Below are 22,921 nucleotides of genomic sequence, written 5' to 3' on the forward strand. Positions count from 1 at the left end.
GGGAGGCATCAAAGGGATGTGAGTTACGAGGACATTGTTGGGTATATTGCAGAGTATGGCTAGTAGACAGTAAAGATGGCATTTGCCATTGGTTAACATGGAGAAAGAACAGGCGGAATAGAGAAGTAGTAGGTCCGGAAGTAGCTTGGCTGGGTTTGCGGGTGATAAACATGTGGCGAGTTAGGTCAATAAGGAGATGTGTGAAGTATTGAGACCTTCGCAGGATTCCTCTGACAGGAGAGGTGGGCGACAGTGAGGACTCCACAGATAGTTGGCAGTGGTAAAGGTAAAATGGTGACATGGGTAAGGACAGACAGGCGACGTGTGAGGATACAGAGACGATGGGTGAGCGTACACAAATGACAGGACAGAATCAGCCAGGGATAACAACAGTAACGTGACTATAGACGTAGCCGAGTTTCAAGTGTGTGGTATGGCAGGTGAGGGCAGGTAGGTGGTGAGGGTGAGCACGTAAAAACACACGAGAAGCAGGGAGGAATGCACAGGTGATAATTGAACACGCGTAGTGGAAGTAAAGGTGATGGGACAAAGGTCCGACTACAAACGTTAAGGTTATACACCTGACAGGTCAGCGGCAAGGGCACGTGGGGTGACTGTGGAGAGGACAGAGGGGTAAGGGTTCATTGGGAGTAGTGCAGACAAGAGGAATGGGCATCCAGTAGCAACAGAGTTCTGGACTGTAATCCTATTATGGTGTTTTTGCTCTTATACATGGGCGCAGCCATTTTTAGGTCTAGCAGACCTGCGTTGCAGCACGTATGCGCTGCTCGCGTCTGCGAGACATATTACCGGTGAGTATATTTCAGAAGGGGGGCTTTAAGCCTCACCCCTTATTTCCATTGGCTGGCGTCACCGTTTATGGTAAACGGTGGCCTGCCATTGGAAATTAGGGTTTTTGGTGGACACCCTTTGGCCTCCGAGCCGGACTCGGTGGCCTGCTTTGCATCTGTCGCAAAGCAGTTTCTTATCTTTCTGGGGCCATGTGTTAGAAACACATGGCCCCAGAAAGACAAGACTTTCGGGACAGCGCTTGTTTTGAAGAATGCAGAGTGGGTTACGCGAGCTTGGTTTAGGTCCCTCCTCCAGAACCCCTCATAGAGAGTCCTGATCAACGGCAACCTATACACTTCCTCTCCGATCACAGTTGGAGTCCCTCAAGGATCAACTGTGTCCCCTACCCTCTTCAATCTTTACCTCGAACTGCTCGCAGAGGTGCTGCACACCGCCAATATCTCTTACCACATGTATGCCGACGACACACAGCTCTACATCAAAATCTATTCTCCAGAGGACATTCGCTCCTTGAATGAAGCCCTGAAGTTGACTGTTCACTGGCTCACATCCAACCAGCTTAAACTCAACGCTAATAAAACAGAGTTCCTCTTAATTTCACCACCTAACGCCAACACAGACATTCAAGATTGGATCAAGGCTATCACAGCGCTAAACTGCTCTCCTACCATTGTGGACTCCGCTATATCCCTTGGAATTACCTTAGACGGCAACCTGAACATGCGTGGCCATATCAACGCGATGGGCAAAACTGCCAGATTTCATTTAAACTACCTAAGAAACCTGAAACCTTTCCTCGACACCCCAGATCTAAAATCGGCATTTCAGGCTTTAGTCATCTCCAAGCTAGAATATGGTTGCTCCACCCTCGCAGGCCTACCCAAGATCTCTCTGGCACCCATGAAAGCCTGCCTCAACGCCGCCGCCAGACTTCTAACTGGCTCCAAGAAGTTCGACTATATCTCGCCCCACCTTAAAGCTCTGAACTGGGTTCCTCTGGAGGCCAGTATCCAATTTAAGCTGGCTTGCATCACCCACAAGGCTCTTTATTCCAAGTCCCCTGCTTTTCTTGCCCAGAAACTCGTGATGTCCGGAGGAGCCAGAAACTTCCGGTCCATCAGAGTCCTTTTGCTGCAACCTGCACGCTTCAAGAAAAAAATGAACGTACAATCGGGCCTTCTCTGGGCTGCCCCAAGAATATGGCACTCACTCCCACCCGCCATCAGAAGAATACCATCTCTAGCCCACTTCAAAAAGGAGGCCAAAACTTTCCTAATGGGCAAATTCCTCTCCTAAATCTCACTTTACAATTACCTCCGTAACCTGACTTTACCTATCGTTACGGCATTATCCCTTGGCCCTCTCTCCTTATGTTACCCCACCCGCCACTTCCAAACAAACCTCCCGGGTGTTGAGATTGCTTCTCTAGCTTAATGTATCGATTTGTTCCTACCCCAAAAAGTAGCCGGATATTACGATTGTTTGTTTTACCATATGCTGTATCTATCTGTTCCCTATCCTTTTGACTCTCTTCCCCCCTTTGTCCTTGTATCCCACCTCTTACTACTGTAAAGCGCTCTGATACCCTCACGGGTCTGGTTTGCGCTCTATAAAACACTAAATAAATAAATAAAATCCCCCACTTTTGTTTTCTTTGTAAAGCGTGGGATTTAATTTTTTTTTTAAATATCAAAACCTCCAAGTATTCTATGCTGCATAGTTTTAAGACATATGTAAAAATTGTACGGGAATGTGAAACAAAACCCTCTCGAATTTATTAAAAAAAGATACTAATGTTAATTTACCATCAACATTTCTAATTGATGAAATGTAGATTATTTTCAAATGCTTTGAATTTGGACTTTTTTGTGACTAAACAAAGAATGATAACCTAAAAGTGATTGCAGCAAGTCAACTGAGGCTAGATTGTCACCAGTCAAAGTAGTTATTAATTGTCTATTTAAATTTCATTATTTTTAGCTGTTTCAGTACTAGAGAACAGGATGAGTTATGAATGCTAAATAGCAGAAAGGTTTAAGGTACTGTTTGTGGTACATTAATTTCAAGAGTGTTTATGAAACGTATTTCTACAAGATTAAGATAAACAAGCATTGGCAAAGTCAATAGGCCTGACTGCATTTTCTGCCCTTAGTTAAAAAATTCATTTTAAAAACGACCGCAGTGAAAATATGAAAAGTATTATTTTTGTTTTCTTACATACAATGCATCTATGGATCTTCCATTCCAAAGTAGCACTATGAAGCAGGCAGAATGACACATAAAACAGTCAATAGTGTGAGGTGAGAGCCAAATACTCTTATGGGTGAAGCCAAACCAACTCCATCGTTCTTAAGAAATTGGTAACAGTAGGTCGAAAAGAAAACGTTTCCTTTTTTAAAAAAGCAGTCACAGAGATGGTACTGTGCTCACCCTTGCAAGCCACCATCCCTGTGATTTAGGCCAATCGCAGTGAGCTGCAATTTTCAACCAACCTAATTAATATTAGTTAGCTAGATCAGACTGTGCCCTACTCTGATCCCTTATTTTGTGAACCAGCAAATTATTACATAGGTCGCTTCGCAAAATAGGTTTCTGGTCACAAATCGACTGGCTTCAAATTGCAACCGACTTTTATAACCAAAACAATGATACATTTGCCCAAATAGTACTTATTGGCTCCAGGCAAACATTCTCTGCAAAATGTGCTTTTGGAATCACCTGTCTGGCCTCATCACTCACATGCATCGTTTTGCAGTTGCATTGATATAGCACGTCACGACCCCTGTTACACATATTTCTGTGAGATGTGTTTGGAGTTGAAGAGCACAGTTCATGCTATATGGCAGTCTAACAGTGGAGGCCTAGCTCTAGACCCTGGATAGCTATCACTACATAGTTTTGTTGTTAGTATCACTGCATGAGATGTACATGCATAAAACATCTTTGTCACTTTATAATTCCACAGTGGTATATTTATTGCAAACAAACAATTAAGTAAATACCAGAATATAAATCATATATCAATTAACAGCCTACATATATTTTACAGGAACTCTGCTTCATTAAGTCTGAAGAAACAGCAGCTCAATTGTCAATAGTCTGAGAAAGGCGCTAAGACTGGAGGGTTTAAATCCAGCATTTAAACCTGTAGATTGCCAATGGGTGTTCCAGTATTCCTTCAAACAAAGAAGACCCACATCTTCTAGTTTCTAGTCATTACATTCAGTAATATCCTCACAGACATTCAGATAAGGCTCCTCTCCCTTTCTCGCACTATGCATCAACAGGCCACATTGGGCTTGAGGCCCGATAGTATCTTCGATCACCAATAAACCACCAAAAGTATATGTAGCCTATCAGTCAAATCACATGCGTGGAATGCTACCCCGTTTACAGCCCTTGAGATGGCTCAGTCGTTGAGCAGTATATACATGAGGATGTCTTAAACCGGGTGTTCGATTAGTGGAATAGTAGTTCCTACTTGGGTATGCTTTTTCATACCTGCTGTACCGGAGTCATTACTTGCTGGCATGGTGTGCTGCTTTTACAAGTTTTTACAAGTAGGACATCAGTTCTTTCCAACCTGCCTGTACCCACTGCATCATTCACACCCATGGGGTAATCTTGTCTTTTGTGACTCAATTTCGTTTCCTGTAGATGCTACCACGGGCCCAAAAAATAAAGGCTTACGGTGCTCTAAGGCCAGCTTCACATTACTTGAAGGTTGGGCACTACCTCATACCCAGAGTCAAATCTGGGGGTGGTCAACTTTTCATACAACATAGTGTGTGTCATTGGAGTCACCTTGAATGGTACTTCTCATGGGCTTTTGATGCAGAGAGCCTGACCGTGGCTACTGTGTCTCTTCATTTGACCAGGAAGCTGATGCCCAACTTGGTGGTGCGGCAAATGAACATACAGAGTAGTGATATTGACCAATGCCTCTAAATAAAATACTTTCAGCAAAGAGTCAATCTACTTCCCGTTCCCTTCACTTAGAAAGAGACAACCTCTCGCTAAACCGGACCCTCTCTCTGTTTCTACCATTGCTGCTTTGAGTTTGTCTAGGGCTGGCAGCCGTAGTGCTCTGATCTGTTACTTTTCCTGAATAATTATTTCATCAAACAGGGCCTCCCTCAGTTCATTGCTTGATGCTGAGACTTGCAATCAGGTTCTTTGTATTACAGTTGCAGCCATAACATCCCACTGTAACATAATGGATGGAGTAGATGAATTTGCTTCATGGTACTCAAGAAAAGTTGTGATTCTTACATGAAAATGAAAGCCAGTTTCTCTAATGTTGGTAGTAGCTGTGCTGCAGCCTTCTGCCGCGTCTGTAGCTTCCCAGGACATCCATCGCCTCAAAGGGATGCGGGCACAGCAGGAATTAGAAAAATATACCAGCTTTTAAAGGTCAGGATATCAAGACCATGAGAGCAGTAGTGGATCCTGAAAAAAATACTCTAATTTTTTACGGCATTTCTTCTGCATGTTGGATTCCCCTTCTGGCTCTGCGCATGTATAGTACAAGCAGTGCCTGTCGGTGCTCTGGGTGTGCTGTGCATGCTTTTTACTGCTTCAGCTCTGAGCATTGGGCCACCTTCTTTGATCAAACATGGATGGGATCTACCAAAGAATTCTACAGTGAAGCCAGGGAAAGTGCCAAGACTTGTTATTGTGCATCACTTGGGGTCTGGCTTGATTTAGAGTGTTCTAGTGGCTGAAAATCATCAGATTTGCTGAATAAGTGACACCTGCAGAAGAAATGAAATGGTAGATTTTTCTCCGCTATACAATCCCTCTTGTAAATAAAAGTTCACCAGTGGATTCTCCTCCAGTGTAGCACTTTCTACAAGAACCTGATGTTTTTACACTGCCACCCTCCTTTAACCCAGGCCATTGCAATTCCAACCTGGGGCCTGAGGCATAGTGTGGTGGTGACGTCTGGAGAAAGTACCTAATTCAGAGCATCCACCTAAAAAATGCTGTCTACCATCAGGGTAGCGTGGTGGAAGAAGGCACACCATTGAACTCTTCTCTAAATTAACAATAGCTCAATAACTTGGAGGATGTTCAGTTACCACCAAACTCTAAATCATGCAATGGTCTCAGTGAATTCCAAAATAATGCCTGTTGGTCCTATAGGTCCCTTAAAACCAGTGGCTGTTGTCAGTGGCATAACATTAGTTTCCACGGTGCGGTGGGCCCTGAGCCAGTGGCGTACCATAGGCCCCTACAGCCCCCCCTGTGGTGTGGGGGGGGCTTGAACTTAAGGGGGCCCCCTCAGCACATTATCTAGGCCTGAGAGCTCCTGACTGACTCTAGAGGGGGCCCCTCTATGTACTTTTCACGGGGGCTCCCTCAACTTTCGTTACTTTTGCTCCAGGCACTGTGCATGTGCAGTGGGTGGGGTGAACTTTCCATGTACTTTGCAGGGGGGCCAGCTCAAGTTTCGTTACACCACTGCCCCGAGCTCCAGGCACTGTGCATGTGCAGTGGGTTTGGGGGGCTTTCCATGTACTTTGCAGGGGGGGCCACCTCAAGTTTCGTTGCGCCACTGGATGGTGAATGTTGATTGCGGTTTCTATCTGCCCATTCTCCTGATGAGAGAGTGCTGACTTTTTAGGTCTCGCCTGGCATTAGCAGCGCGCATGCGCTGCTCTCGCCATTGCGAGGGCCTTTTGGAATCTATATGATTCCAAAAGTATACTTGTAGCCCCGACCCTCTTTCCATTGGCACACGTCATCGTTTATGTTAAAGGATGACGCGTGATTGGAAAGTGGGCTTCTCGGTTACCGCCTTGTCCACTTGTAGGACGGCCCATGTGGACAGGCCGATGCCATCTTTGTTTCTGGCACAGCGCACACTGCCATGCGCTCGTGAAGTCAGCCCTCCCTTCCTCTCCACGCCCACCCCGTGCCTCTCTGATCCTCCTCCACAGGATACATCCCAAGCTTCCCTAATTAATGTTCGCGTCTCACTGCTTACCTCACCAGCTGTATTATTTAAGCATGCATTTGTGTGGTATTCTGTCAGGAAGATAGAAATACAGTATGTTGTCTTGGAAAAGCCAAAGTGCTTGTTCGGTGTGACTCACTTTTAGGAACATTACGGTACAGTAATGATCTATTGCTTTGCAAGTCATTGCAGTATCTCAAATCTTCTTGTGAAATGTATCGGATCTCACTCCTTCTCGCGACAGTATTTGCCTACCAGAATTGTTTGTTGTTTCAGTACCCTTGTTTAATGAACACTCTGTACAATAGGAGGCGCCCAGGCTGCGCCAAGCTCAGGATGTTCTGGCCTGTGTTGCATGGGCCCGCGCCCTCCGGTGATGAGACAGCCACGCCCACTGCAGAGTGAAGTAAACAGACTCACGCGGCGAATGACGTCAGCAGTGGCTGGAGTCGGGTTGTGATGGGAAAGCAGAGACCTTCATTCAAATGTAGCGCTTTGAAGCAGCACATGGTGAGCATTAACGCAAGCAACCATTAAGGGGTAATAATATGTTCTACTTCTAAGGGCAGATTGGGTGCTGTGCCCGCAGCCTTCATAACGGAAGACACACAATTGATGGACGGAATGCAGAACCAATCAAAACATTCACCCCCAGTTAAGAGATCTGGGTTAAATCCATCATTCTTTTGCTCACCATGCCACCCGAGTTTAGACCTGGCCATATGCAAATCGGTCTTGGCCCTGACCCTTAGGGGAACACTCCAGCCCGAACTGCCAAGCCAGGTCCTCCCTTGGATGCTTGGTTCCGGTCCAGGGACTACATGGCTTGGCAGTTCGGGCTGGACTGTTCCCATGAGGCACAGGGTCCTTCAGAACATTTCATATAACGCCCCAGTTCAGTTTTTTAAGACACTAACTTCATAGGTAAGATCCTTTTAATGGTGCAACAAAACTCAAGTGTAAGCATGCTCCATTCCTGCAAACTCCATATGACAGTGCCGTGGGTATGGAATATTTGTTGGCATACTACCAAGTAGCGCACCTGATGGTAATTAACAACTCGAGTTTTGGGACTAGGCCAGATCAGGCATATGACAGTGAAAAATAGGCACCGGCAAATTTACAGCACTTTTTATATGGAAGGCACTGATCGACATTGGTTCCTTCAGCAAATACACCAGTGATCGAACAGTGATCAGTGGATGAAGTAATGCGCTGGCATAAAAAGCTGACTCAACAAACCCCATTATCGGTCAGTAGACTGATGCCACAGGTGGTTGCCCTAGAACGATTTACAGGGTGTGATACATTGGAAATCACTTTACTGGGAGATGTCACTACCAATAGGGACTTATGGGTTTCAAAACCCTACAAGAGGACTTCTAAACACACACTTTTTTCAATACCTGCAAATTATGCATACATTGAAACCACATTTTGCCAATTTCTACAATCTTCCAGAATTTAATCCACTTAATATCACCACTTCCCAATATAAAAGTACAAAATGCTAGTCATACATAAGCTTCCCCTCCCAACAAATTGCCAAAACTGATAAACAGATTGGGAGCTGGACTTTTGGCCGCAGGCAAACAGCGCTGAATTTACACTGAATCTATAACATCAAAGAGAAATGTTGGCACCTTGGTGGAATTACGTCCCCTATATGCTTAAAGTGTTGCGTAGAAGTGGAATATTCCTGTACTTAATCCATACACTGCACTGCTCAATATCCTCGATGAAATAGATCTAAACAGATACATGAAAGCTTTTATGGGACTCAGCCTGATAATTGTTAACGGGGATATCACACAAAAAAGAAAGCAATTGAGGCTCCCAATATGGGTAAGTGGAGAGCTGGGCTTGGCTGACACACAAGACTCACAAAACCAAGTTTATGAACTAAAAGGTTTCCTCAGGAAAGACAATTGTATTTGGGGGAGGTCAGTGGTGGGTGTAGCAACATGGGTTTTCATATTAAGAAACTACCTCGAAGACATGAGACTGTAGGTCAAGTAACAATAGTTTATGTTCATGTTGTAAAAAACTCTTCATTAAAAGGTGTTCCCATCATAAGGATAATGTTACTTACCCAGTAAGCATCTGTTCTTGGCATGTAGAGCTGTAGATTCACATGTTTTGCATACTCCTGCCATCTAGTGTTGGGTCCGAATGTTTGCACTTTGTTTTTCTTCAAAGAAGTCTTTCAGGTCACATGGTAGGTGACTCCTCCTTTCGGTGATAGTGCGCATGGGCATTGACTCCATTGTTAGATTGTTTACCTGTAGAGGGTGAGAATGGAGTTAGTAAGAGTAGAATAGAGCTGTCCATGCGTATGTACATAAAGTAAGAGAGAACTGCAACAGTTATAGGAACCCGGGGAGGCGGGTGGGCGCATGTGAATCTATAGCTCTGCATGCCAAGAACAGATGCTTACTGGGTAAGTAACATTATCCGTTCGAGGCATGTGAGCTGTAGATCACATGCTTTGCATGTACAGCAGTATTCAGCAGTATTCTCCCAAAGCGGTGGCCAACCTGTAGCTGTTGCAGTTGTTTAAAAGAGTGTTCTAAGTACTGCCTGGCCTACATTAGCTTGTTGTCTTGCTATCACATCTACACAATAGTGCTTGGTGAATGCATGCGGTGCAGACCATATTGCAGCTTAACAGATGTCAGCTATGGGGAAGCCTTAGTAGCCCCTGGTTTGCGGGTGGAATGTGCTCTAGGGGGTATTGGTAAAGTCCTCTTTGCTTTTGCATAGCCTGTTTGAATACAATTAACTATCCACTGAGCAATACCTGATTTAGAAATAGGATTACCTTTGTGTGGTGGAGCAAAAGACACAAAGAATTGTTTAGTTTTACGAAATGGTTTTGTTCTTTCTATGTAATAAAATAATACTTGTTTAACATCTAATGTGTGTAGAGCTTGTTCTGCCAATGAATCTGGTCCAGGAAAAAACACAGGCAACTCAACAGATTGAATGATGTGAAAGGCAGATACCTCTTTGGGTAGGAATTTGGGGTTAGTGCGAAGAACCACTTTGTTTTGGTGTATTTGACAAAATGGTTTTTCTATGGTTAGTGCCTGAAGCTCACCCACTCTCCTCAGTGATGTAATAGCAATGAGGAAAGCAACTTTCTAAGGGGCATATCATTAAGGGGCGACAATAATATTATTGCCGCTTTAGAGCCCGTTTTTTCGGGCGAAAAGCGGCAATAATATCGCATTATCATCAAGGGCACGCTAGCGCGATTCCTTGACGTATCGCCCCTTTTCCACATGCTTCGCCTCGCATCGATAATGAGATGCAAAGTAGGCGTGGCTGTGGAAACAACATGGGATAATATCACGAAGGCAGCTTCGCGATATTATCAAGGAGGGTTAGCGATATATAAAATTGTATTAAGTATGCCTTAACGCAGCAATTTAACGCCTGTTAAATTCCTGACTAAGCCATACCTAACATGGGGGGTGGATTGTGTGGCTGAGACGAGTTGTTGATAACGCACTAACCGGGCGATAAATTCCAGAGATAGCCTGCGATAAATATACAAGCGCTAAGCGCGCTTTGCGATATTTATTGCCGGTCCTTGAAAATATGCCCCTAAGTGAGAAATTGCAGTTCACATTTGTGCAATGGCTCGAAGGGTGGACCCATTAGTCTGGACAATGCTAAGATTCTACACTGGAGCAGGTGGAAGTCTTGGTGGAATAACTCTTGTGTCCTTCCATAAAAGCCTTGATAACGGGTACACTGAAAAGGGACAGCTGCTGTCTAATTTGAAGGCATGAATATGGATGTGTAAGATAATCCTGACTGCTGTAAGTGTCGTAAATACCATATGATATTTTGAATGGAAGCATCTAGCTCGTTGATATGGTTGTTATTACAATATAAAACAAACCACTTCCATTTAGCTGTGTAGCAAGCCCTAGTAGTAGGCCTTCTGGCCTCTTTAATGATATTTATACAGTCTGGTGGAAGGTTCAGATAGCCAAACTCTATGATTTCAGGTGCCAGTTCGCTAGGTTGAGATCTTTGGGATGTGGATGTTTTATCTCTCCATGGCTCTGTGTGAGAAGACTGGGTGTGAGATGTTGTTTTTGATGAGGAACTACTGAGAGCTCCAACAGGGTAGTGAACCAAGGTTGAGGGGCCCATGTGGGAGCTACTAGGATCAGTGTGAGAGATGTTTGTCTGAGCTTCCAAACCACTATAGGAATGAGTGGGAGAGGCGGAAAAGGTTAGGCAAATATCCCTGACCAGTTCATCCATAGTGCATTGCCTTTGGACAATGGGTGTGGATACCTGGAGGCGAAGTTTGGGCATTTTACGTTTTGGTGTGTTGCGAACAGATCTATCTTTGGAAAACCCACATTTGAAAAATGGGACGAAAACTTGAGGGTGAAGTTCCCACTCGTAAATCTGTTGTCTCTGCCTGCTGAGAAGATCTGCGATCTGATTGTTTACTCCTTGAAGATGTTCTGCCAGGAGTTACATTTTGTGATGTATGGCCAACCTCAAAATGGCTTGTGCAAGGCCTTACAGATGGAGAGAGTGTGCCTCCCTCCCTCCCTGTTTCTGTATGTAATACATGGCTGTCATGTTGTTGTGCGTATCAGGACAGTTTAGCCTGCAAGTTGAGTCTGGAAGGCTTTGAGCGCTAGAAATACTGCTAGCAGCTTTAGATGATTTATATGAAGTTACTTTTGTTTTTGACTTCACAAACTTTGAATTGTGTGAGTCTGGAGATGAGCTCGCCAACCAGAGAGCGATGCGTATGCTGTTAGCATCGTCTGTGGAACTTGGTTGATAAAGGGCCACTCCTTGGATAGGTTTTGTGGATTTCACCACTGCAGAGAGCGATGGGTGTGGCCGTCTACTAACACTAGATCTGACAATTGACCTTGAGACTGATTCCACTGACGTGCTAAGCATTCCTGAAGGGGACGCATTTGAAGTCTTGCATGGGGAACCACAATGATGCAAGACGCCATAATTCCCATTAGTTGCATATATACTCGAGCTGGTAATGACTGGTTGGGCTGAAACTGTGAAATTAGAGCCTGAATATTTCAGATTCTGGCTGCATTGGGACAGGCTAGAGCCTTTTGAGTATTGAGAGTGGCGCTGTAGTATGTTCACGTGTTGGAGGGTTGGAGATGGGACTTCAACACATTTAGTGTGAACCCGAGATCGTGCAGTAACGGTACTATTATTCGAGTGTACTGGAGACACTTTGGGTAAGAACTGGCTTTGATGAGCCAATCGTCTAAGTATGGGAAGATATGAATATGTTGTCTTCGCAGGTGAGCAGTGACCACTATCAAGCATTTGGTGAATACTCTGAGAGCAGTAGTGACTCCGAATGGAAGCACTTTGACCTGGTAATGTTGTCCCACTACCACAAACCTCAAATATTTGCGATGAGTGGGATGTATTGGAATATGGAAGTATGCGTCCTTTAAGTTTACAGTAGACATAAAGTTGCCTTGCTGTAGGAGTGGGAGTACTTGTTGAAGTGTCACCATATGAAAGTGATCTGAGTGAATATATTGATTTAGCTCTCTGAGGACTAGTATAGGCCTGACAGAGCCGTCCTTTTTGGGTATTAGGAAGTATAGGGAGTACACACCGGACCCTTGATATTGTAAATGTATGGGCTCTATAGCTCCTTTTTGTAGAAGAGAGTGAACCTCCTGTTTGAGGAGGTGTAGATGCTCTGGTGACATTTTGTGTGAACGCGGAGGAATGGTTGGGGGAATGTTGGTAAGCTCCAGACAATCCCTAGGACGTCTGAAGTTATTGTATGCCACACGGGGAGGAATTGAGAGAGACGTCCCCGGATGGTGTGGAATGAACGGGGGACGAGGAGGCAAGTCACTGTTTGTTTGTTGAGGGGAAGGTGCGGTGTGTGGAACCTTTACCTCTTCCCTTGTTATTACTGCCAAGAAAGTAACCTCTGTGTGAGAAGTTGGCCTGGTATATGTTGATCACTAGTAAAAGTGACCACCTTGCACCAGTACAATTCGACTCTTATGGTAGATAGGTTTAAGACAACCTTTTTAAGAAAGCTATCCTAGTGTTAGCTGTAGAGAGCAGCCTTCAGGCTAAGTCTTTAGAGGAATGTAAAGCAGCTTGTTTTACCACACAGGTATATATATAAAATATATATGTATTTATTACTAGACACACTCTACTAATCTCTTTATGAGATTAGAAGTCAAGGACATATGCACAAATCAACATTTCACAACAAGTTAAGCACAAATATGGCTGGGGCCCTAGGGACGTACCAGACCATATACTAAAAAAGAGACTTGGGAATATCGACTTGCGAGGGGACAAGGCCTAGGGCTTCAGAAGTGCTGGGGCCTCACTAATCCACCCAAGGAAGGTAAGTAAAGGACCCACGGAAGACGCATGCAGTGTGAGAACACAGCCGCGGATCCCAATTGACTTCATTGGAGCAAGTCGCGGTTGGAATTTTAAAGTTTTAGGATACTTCGGGAGAGTCTACAAGCAAGTCACTTACAGGGTAAGTAGTTCTATAGCCAACACACACAGGAGCAACGTAGTGCTGGTGTTACCTCACCCAGGGAAGCCGGGTGCATCGGTGTCTTTTGGTGTCAGGTCGCGGCGTCGTTTTCAATGGGAGCCAAAGAAGACTTGCTGCTTGTGAAGACAGGAGAAGTGTCCAGTGGAATCCAAGGCTGGATTCAGAAGACGGAAGACCTGAAATCAGAGGGGACAGTGTTCAAAGTCACTTGGCAGTGACCCGGGGCAAGGAAGATGGATGCCCACAGTTGTCGGGTGATTTCAGGTGATCACGGGTGTCTTGACTCTTCAGCCATGAGGTCCAGGAGGCGTCGACGATGACCAGGAGCTGGATTCGGCGTGTCCCACGAAGTCTGCAGCTTACTGAGGTGTCGGCGATCAGATAGGAGCCAACAAGCCTTGGCAACAGCAATCTCGTGGAAAGTGTAAAAAGTCAGCGGTGCAGACCAGGAAGGTCTGAGGGACTCACCCAGCGAGGGTAAGTCAGGGCAGGCCTGGAGCAACCAGGGGAGCCCTTTGGTTTTGTAGAAAAGTCTTCTGGGGACCCACAAGCTAACCGGAAAGGGATCGCGAAGACGCCTCGAGAGGATTCACTCAACAGGGGCCCACGGTCACTCGGGACGGGGTACGCCTCTGATTTCCGGTGGAAATCCTGCTGGAGGCTTGGGCCACACGTGGTCCAAAGCACAGGTTCGTAGAACGTCGTGAAGGGGTTGCACTCGAAAATAGTGCACGGTACCCAGGGATTGCGGTTCCTCGTCTCTCGTGGGGTCCACTTGCCTCAGCGTCGCTGGGGACTCACGATGGCCTTGGAGAAGTCAGGAAATCCTCTTCCTAGGATGCAGGGACTTCGAACTCCGGCGGGAGCAGGCATGTTTGCGACCGTTGATTGCAAGATTGGGTGCCTGCCAAGCAAGGGAGTCACTCCTTGACTCCAAGGGAGATTCTTCAGTCTTCCAGAGGTAGTGGAACGTCAAAGGTCCAAGATTCTTCTTCAGAACGTCGTCCAGGGATATCTAGTTTGCAATGGCAAGGGTTCCCTAACTTATACCAAGGAAGGGAGGGACTAACTCTATGACCCCACCTATGGGAGGGTCAGGGGAGTGGGTGGCTACACCCACTTCCCTTTGTCCAGTTTCGCGCCAGAGCAGGGGCTGGTAGCCCCTGAACCGGTTTGAGCTGGCATATGCATAGAGGAGCCTACTGCTCCCCCAGTGCAGGACTTCAAAGCACTCTAGGAGTGCACCCACCCAGCCCCAATACACTAAACCCTGGCTGGGAGGTGACCACACCTCCCTGTGACAGGATGCCTATTGTTAGGCCTCCTCCACTGCGAGTTTCGGTCAGCAGCAGGAGGGCAGCCCAGTGTCTGTGACTGGTGGCATCCATTTTGTGATGCCAGGGCTCTTCAGGATTCTACCGTGTTTCCACAGGGGGTATATGTCTATCCCTCTAGAAGGGTGGGATCATACACCCACACAAGTTACTGGTGTGGGGGTATGATTCCAAAGCATTTGACACCAAACACGACTGTTTCATCCCAGAGTTAGCATTTACCGCCAGGTTATAATGCACTTAAGAGTATATGGTTTAACCGCATCCACAAACAGCCACAGAGAATGGACTCTAAGAGCTGCAGATGGGCCCTGCTCAGGCAGAGGCACCCCCTCACATGGAAACCAAGCACCCTGCCCTCAGGATTGATAGGGCCTGCCTTAGGGGTGACTGATAGGTTTATATGTGTGTAGGTAGAGATATAGTGAACCTATATCTCAGTGAGGAGTGCTAACACTACCTCACCCAGGCTGCAGTAGCAGGCCTGTGGTGTCAGATTTAGTCTGCTTCCCAGGGGTGGCATAATACATGCTTCAGCCCCTGGTAGGCCTGTGAAGTACCTATGCCCTTGGTACCTAAGGTACCATATACTAGGGGCTCATAAGGTACCACAGTATCCAATCACTAGTGCATCTAATATGCACTCCAAGTTGTTTAGAGAGAACAGAGAGGCTGGGGCCCTGATTAGCAGGGTCCCAGCCAGACTATACCCAGAAACCAGTGTAAACATTAGAAAGAAAGTGGAGGCTACATAAGTGCAGATCCTACTCTCCTACACTCTGCAAGAGGGTGACTGACTGTTGCCTCTATATGACGTTGCAGTATTGTCTGTAGATATGCCTTTGGAGCCCCCTCGGTAGAAGGACTGATGAAAAGAACCCCGATTGGATGGGGACTGTAGGGCTCCCATAGATTTTGCAATGTCTGTGTCCTTCTTCATCTTCTCTAAGGAAGTGTATACCACAGAACCAAAGAGATGCTCTTTATCAAAAGGTAGATTTAAGATAGAAGCACATCTAAAGCGCATCTAATGCAGTGTTTGAAATTAGTTTCCCTTCCTGAATTAGGCCATGTGCCTTAGCTTTATGTTCATCAGGTAGAAATTGGAGTAATTGTTCCAATTCATCATAGTGTGCTCTATCGTATTTAGCTAAGAGAGCCTGGGTTTTGGTAATATGCCAGTGATTGGCTGCCTGTGCATCTACTCTTTTCCCGGAGGCATCTATTAGTTTAGATTCCTTGTCTGGAGGAGGGGCATCGCCCGACGTTTGTGAGTTTGCTCGTTTACGGGCATTAGAAACCACTAGAGAATCTAATGGTAATTGACCCTTGATATAAACTGGATCTGTTGTTGCAGATTTATACTTCTTATCTACTCTTGGTGTAAGAATTCTTGCAAGAACAGGATCTTTAAAAATATCATCTGCATGTTTTAGCATGCCGTTAAGCATAGGCAGTGTATGAGTGGATCTCTGGGAAGGGCTTAGAGTTTCAAAGAGAAAATCCTCCTCAAGTGACTCTTTATGAAGCTGAACTCCATGATATTCAGCAGCCCTATTTATTAATTCTATGTACCGTACATTATCATCAGGTGGAGAGGGTTTTGTAGGGTATAAGTCTGGATCGTTATCTGCGTTTGGATCTCTATTATAATCGTCCCATGGATCAGGGCTATTATCGTCTACCCCATCCCCATCATCCTGGTTGTCAGGTGATTGTGGTGGTGGTGAATTTGCGGGTGTTAATATTAAATTAGGGTTAGGTGGGGAAGGAGGTGATAGAGGAGGAGGAGCGGGATTAGTACCCACATGTTTTCTCTTAAGAGGAATGTGGTAAGTGTCCTCCGTTTCTGGTTTGCATTTTAATGGCAATTGTTCCTCAATATGTCCAGTTTTAGGATTGATGACCAGTTCCTTTTGTTTCGGGTCTGAGTTTGAAGGCGGGACGCTGAAACGATGCTCCTTTGATGGAGTAGGAGTGGTTTTTATTTCAGTGCCAATATTTTTGGAGCCAATGTTTTCGGCGTCGATGTGTTCGTATCCGAAAATGATTTTGGTACCGAAGGGATAGTTACCAAAACGTGCTTCGGTCTCAGTGCCGATTGTTTCGGCTCAGTGCCCCGAATGCGGCTGACTCGATCCCGAGCTGGAAGCCTTTAATATTTGTTTTGGTGCCAGGCCCGAAGGCGGGGTGTTCGAAATCTGGTCTTGGTGCCGACCTTGGTCCGAAGGCAGAGGAGGGACCGAAGCCTTTTTCTTGGGCAGAGGTAGAGTTTGGGGCAGGGGAGGATCTGTACTCACGGTACACTGACCCTGCGGGATGTCTTTATCCATGTCGGATTCGGCTTCTGACATGAAAATGTGTTCTTCTTCTTCAGCTCCTTGAGCGTCAAAGACCTCATGTCCGGAATCTTCTCCGAAGAGATCCGGAGCGGAGCCGCTGTGTTGTTGCAATTTGTGACGTCGAGCCCGACAGTCACGGAGCGTTTTCTTGCATCGGAAGGATCTACATGTGTCGCAGTCTTGTTCGTCGTGCTCCGAGGAGAGGCACAAGTTGCACACTTTGTGCTAGTCGTTGCGCGGATACTTGGCGGGGCACCAACGACAGAATTTAAACTGTCCGTTCCATTGATTGCGAGCTGGCCTGACGCGGCTAGGCCCAACGGTCTTCTATTAAGTTTCCAATCGAAAGAGATTTTCCTGAATGATATGATACACAGAGAATGGAAAACGCAATTGAATAACAATACTGTCGAGGGTAAGTGATTTTCGCACCGATGGGAAATCGAGAAACGGTGTCGAACCTGAGCACAGCCATTCACATCCGAACCCGATGGCGGAAAAAACAATGAAATCGATGCCCATGTGCACTATCACCGAAAGGAGGAGTCACCTACCTCGTGACTGGAAAGAATTCTTTGAAGAAAAACAAAGTGCAAACATCCGGACCCAACACTAGATGGAAGAAGTATGCAAAGAATGTGATCTAAAGCTCACATGCCTCGAACAATATGTTTAAAGTTGCTATTGATGTGCTGATGTTTTATGGGAAGACCAAACAAAAGTATTTATTAAAAAAAAATCTACACTGCATTTCCACATATGTTCCGTTACCTACGCTCTCCCTCCGACACCAAGTCATCCATTCATCAACCAGACAGTGTCATAGCCTTACACTTAAGAGAAGAAAAGAATCCTGCAGACACCTGAATAGCAATATACACTGTGAGAAATTCACCAACCCACACACATTCCTATAACTCACACTTATTTGTAGAATATTGCTCTTCGTGTTATCATTTTCACGCTTTATAAATCAGATGCTTCCCATAGACTTCAAATGACCCACTTGGAAAGCGTGTTCTCTCTCCAAAAAGGGTTTTCTTCCATTAACTTCAATGGGATCACCAGACACGAGCACCTAGCCTCACCCTTCTAGAGGACTCAATGGGTGGTGAGAAACTAATTCAATGAGACGCACATAGCCACTAGACAACTGTACCTGTTTGGATACTCAGTCCTCCACGTATGTGTATGTATATATTCTCATTCTCTCTCTCTCTGATATTGATATACATGCAAGTTCATACACGCACGGACATGCCAAAACAAATGAGCTCACACACGCCAGGCAGTTTAAAGACTCAGAACCCACCCACAGGCACTGATCGCATAATGCTGAACTGCTGCTACAAGTGAGGGCTCTGCACTGCACAGAACGTTGTTTCAGCAGTAGAAGATGGAGGTAAATGGTTTACCTGATCCTGCGGAGTCCAGAAGAGCATCTTCTTTATTCGAACAGAGTTGGCTTTGGAGCCGCCATGTGGGCCAATTGCTAATTACAAAGATGGATGAATATATTCCCCTCCAAAAAGCTGCCAGTCAAACTGGCCCATGTTGGTATGCAGAATGTAGCAAAAAGTACATCAATAAATTATCTGGAACATTTAGGGGCATATTTACAAGCCCTTTTAACAACATTCTTGTGGCAATAGGGCCTTCCCCTTATTTACAAGCCGGCTTTAAGTCACGTAACGTGGCTTAACACCGCCTTGTGAAGAAGGCACCTTTTCACGCTATAATTAGTGTGAAAGGGGTGGGCAATGAGTGTTCAGGTGGGCGTTCTGCCGCAAAACCCATTGATTTTGACGCTGCCCCCCTATTTACAAGAGTGGCGTAAATAGGCAGCAGCAAAATTAAGACCAGGGAAAACCTGGTCTTAACATGGCGAAATGCTTTATTTCTCCTCGTTTTTGCTGTTTCTATGTGTGTTGCACTGTAGAGCACACATAGAAACAGAAAAACGCCATGTATGATTGTTTATGTTCAGTAAGGGACTACTTCCTGCACAAAAACAATCATTACATTTGTTTTTAGGATTTGCAACTTCTATGTGTGCTGCACAATGCAACCCACATGGAAGTTTCAAATCGCCATTTGTGATCGTTTATGTGCAGGAAGGAACACCTGCCTGCACATAAACAATCATTACCTCAACACTATGGTGCAGGGTGCAAGCGTTGGCGCTAGGCAGCGCACTTTATCGCCAGCACTAGGGAAAATACAGGGATGTGCCATATCTTTGAAAATACAGCTCATGCCTTCGTTTTCGGAATGGCGGAGCGTGGCGTTAGCATTTGTGCTTCACACCACGCTCCCCAATTCTCTTGTACATATGCCTCTTAGAGTGGAAGAAGGCACACTATGAACAAAGTTACAAATTACGAAGATGTTGCCTCCCACCATGTAATATTACCAAAGCAGGGGATTGTGGACGTCAACTTCCTCTGCTTTTTTGCAGGACTAAAAGGCAGGGGCGATTAGTTACAGTTTAAACGCGTAAAAGAAAGGTATGTTCTGGCTTAGTAATCAGGTTTAACTGAGCTGTGGGTCTGACAAGTTCTAGAATGGGCTCTGATCATGGCAATCCAGCAGAACAACAGAGACATATGAGGGAATGTTTCTGCTGTGCCCTTCAAAACAATGTGGGGTTGATTTACAAGCCCCTTGCAAGGCTGATATGTCACTTTTTCCCATGTGAAAAGTGAAGCACCAGCGGGGTAAGGGGTTTCTAAATAAGCTCCTACATTTCGTTATAGAGGATAGTACTCGATGAATGTCTACAAAGTCAGACTTATTTTGTATATATATTAGTTAAAGGTTTTTAAAAGCAGGATGTGCAAACATAAACCCTGCTAGTAGAGGCACATAATGAAATGGGACAGTTTGGTCCCGCTTCTCAGAACGGGGACTGGATTTAGGGGATGGAGGGAATGCAACACCGGTGTTACTCCTTCATCAGCCACAGGGCTTAGACACCCCGAGTTCAAGTACAACATAGGGACAAAGTAGAAAAGCAGCCACACATAGGTGCTATTACTATCAGTGACCTTGCATTTTCCATTGATCTCCACAGGCTGTGCTGATAAACTACAACAGGGCACGAGTCGGGGGTACACGCGGGTGGATGGCGTCCACCCACTATTTTCACAGGGTGTACGCCGTCCACCCTTCCAAGAAGTTGGGCCCCACTGAATAATGTGCTGAATTCGTCCCGGTGTAATTTGCAAATCCCGGGACACATTCAGCAGCACCTGTGCGTTGTCTGCTTTGGATCCACTACAACGTGCAGGCGGGAGGGGGCTTTCTTAGTTCAGACTCCTGCTGGGCCCATAACAAAGGCCGAATCTGAGGGGTCATCAGGCCTCCTCTTGTTGGAGTCTCCTGGCTGGGGGCAGTATGGACTTTCACACCTGGATGCAAATGCAGCAGAGGGGAAACAAAGGCTCACACCTTGTTAGCAATTCACACATACTAAAGAGAGGCAGCGTTTCACTTTTTTAGTCCCTGTTTACAAGATATGCATCCACTGTAAGAATGTCAGATGTGTTGCTCTTTCGATGTATTTACACAGAATACATGTAATTTATATAGTGCTTACTACCCCTGAGGAGGCGTTGAAATAATTTAAGTACCACTATTTTTTCTTTTAAAGCACTATGGTTAGAGGAACTTTTTAGATGACAAAAGGCAACACTGTTTTATGTGTAGCTTACAAAAGTGTGTCTCTTCTGCCTAAATCAGGAGGGTTTCCCTATATACTCGAAATATGCTAAAATGTACTCATTATAGACATGTTAAACATATATGTGAGAGCTTAAGATCTGATGTCTCTTCTTATGATGCCACTTCCTGTGATGTCACGCCCTGTGATGTTACGCTCCGTGATGTTATGCTCCGTGATGTCGCGTGCCGCGATTTCATGCGCTGTGATGTCACGTGCCGCAATGTCACGTGCTGGGACAACACACGCAGAGATGCCACTTGCATTCTAATTAACTAGATTAGTCCCCCCACTTCTTTTTAGGTCTCGCTAGCGTAGGCTGCGCACATGCGCAGTCTCGCTGGCGAGATTTAATGTTGTGGGGATTTTTCAGTAAAGGGCTTTAAGCCCCGCCCCTCTTTCCCATTGGCCAGCGTCACCCTTTATGCTAAACGGCGGCCAGCCATTGGGAAAGAGCTGTTGGTGACGTTTTCGCTTGGCTTTTTCTGCCGTCCCACTTGGACGGCCTCGCCTGCTTTCCTTCTGAAGTAAAAGGTTTCTTATCTTTATGGGGCCAAACACATGGCCCCATAAAGATCAGAAGGAAAGCAGGCCGTCCAAGCGAGACGGCAGAAAAAGCGAAAAGTCGACGTCAACCACGGCTGCCTGGTGAGCGCTTACAGACTTGTTTACTTTACTCGAAAAGGGCAGCTTCTCTTCGCAGAACGCAGCATGGCAACAGAAATCTCAAGGCACAATGCGTGGTGTTTATACAAAGCAATCCATAGCGGCTTTTACTGTCTAAGCTAGATGAAAAAGTCCGCACAGCTGCAATCCATTTTGTAAGAGAACCTGCGAGCATTTGTGGCACATAGTAAAGGGCAGAAAAAAACAAGCCAAGCATGTGGCGCAATGGTCAGAGCTGCCGACCTTGCAGTTGGGGAACCAGGTTCGAATCTCAGCGTCGCTCATAACATGCTGTGATTTTGGGCAAATCGTTTAATCTCCGCGTGCGTCCCAAAAATGAACGTGTCCTTGTGTAACATAACTGGTGCTCATCTAAAGCGCTCCAATACCTCCGGGACGAGTTCGCGCCATATTAAATTAAAGTGCAAAAAAAAAAAATGCTGCAATTAGTCCTGGCGGGTACGTGGCGGGCGCTTACTCGTGGCAATGCACATGGTTGTGCACAATGTTTTGCAACCACACCCACTGCCACAAAGCATGGCATGGATTCACACTGTGAAGGCAGGGGGTAACTGCGAAGCTCGCTCTCTCTCTGCCTGTACCGACTTGGAAGAAGCTGACAGCGGTCCTACCGACTGATTTATGGTGCCTCCCACCTCCCATTTATAATGTGTAATTCTTTGTTGTGGCTGCTTACTATAAGGGGAATTATCTGCTCCGTTTCTTTAAGGGACAGGGATCTCAGTGCCGACACACTGCAATTTCAGATGCTGAGAGGAAGGTCTGCTGTCGCAGGCAGGTCACTGTCCCGTCATTGACTTTAGTGCGCCATTACTGCCCCATTCATAGCATGGGGGGCGGGGGGTACATCACTGCTCATAGCACCACTCTGCTGTGAAGGATTAGTGAATCTTTTGCTACACAAATGCAGATCGCAGCAGAACGGAAAGTTCTGCACAGTAAGCTCCCATGATCCCTCCTGCTGACATCACTCATCTGAACAATGCTTGTGTTTAAATCTTTATTTATATGCTTCAGATATTTGAATATCTCTATCAAGGGGTGTTCCGGACGTTCTCTCCAAGGGAAAACAAGCATTAAAAATGCAATAGGTCTCGCCTTTCATTAAGTTAAAGCCATTTGCTTTGCTATACAATACCATTAGCAAAGCAAATGGCTTTGACTTAATCAAAGGCGAGACCTATTGCATTTCCAATGCTTGTTTAGGACATATGCCCTGAACTACAACAATTACGTTTTAAAAAGACAACCACCGACATATATGTCACCTCGCTCATCCCTCGACTTATTACAAGCCCATCCCTGCTGTTTCTAACCTCTTTCTGCCTGGTGACGCTATGCTCGTTTTCCTGCAGCGTGCGTCATACAATTGTGGTTCAGCATGCAGCTCATAAGGAGGGGGGTGGCTTAAGATTAACTGAATACAGTTGTCTCTGCGAGCCTAACTCAAAGAACAGACAAACATAATAGACGGTCGGGCCTCAGGAGGTTGTATGCAGT

Source organism: Triturus cristatus, chromosome 3_2 (assembly GCF_964204655.1).
Source record: "Triturus cristatus chromosome 3_2, aTriCri1.1, whole genome shotgun sequence".
NCBI lineage: Eukaryota > Metazoa > Chordata > Amphibia > Caudata > Salamandridae > Triturus > Triturus cristatus.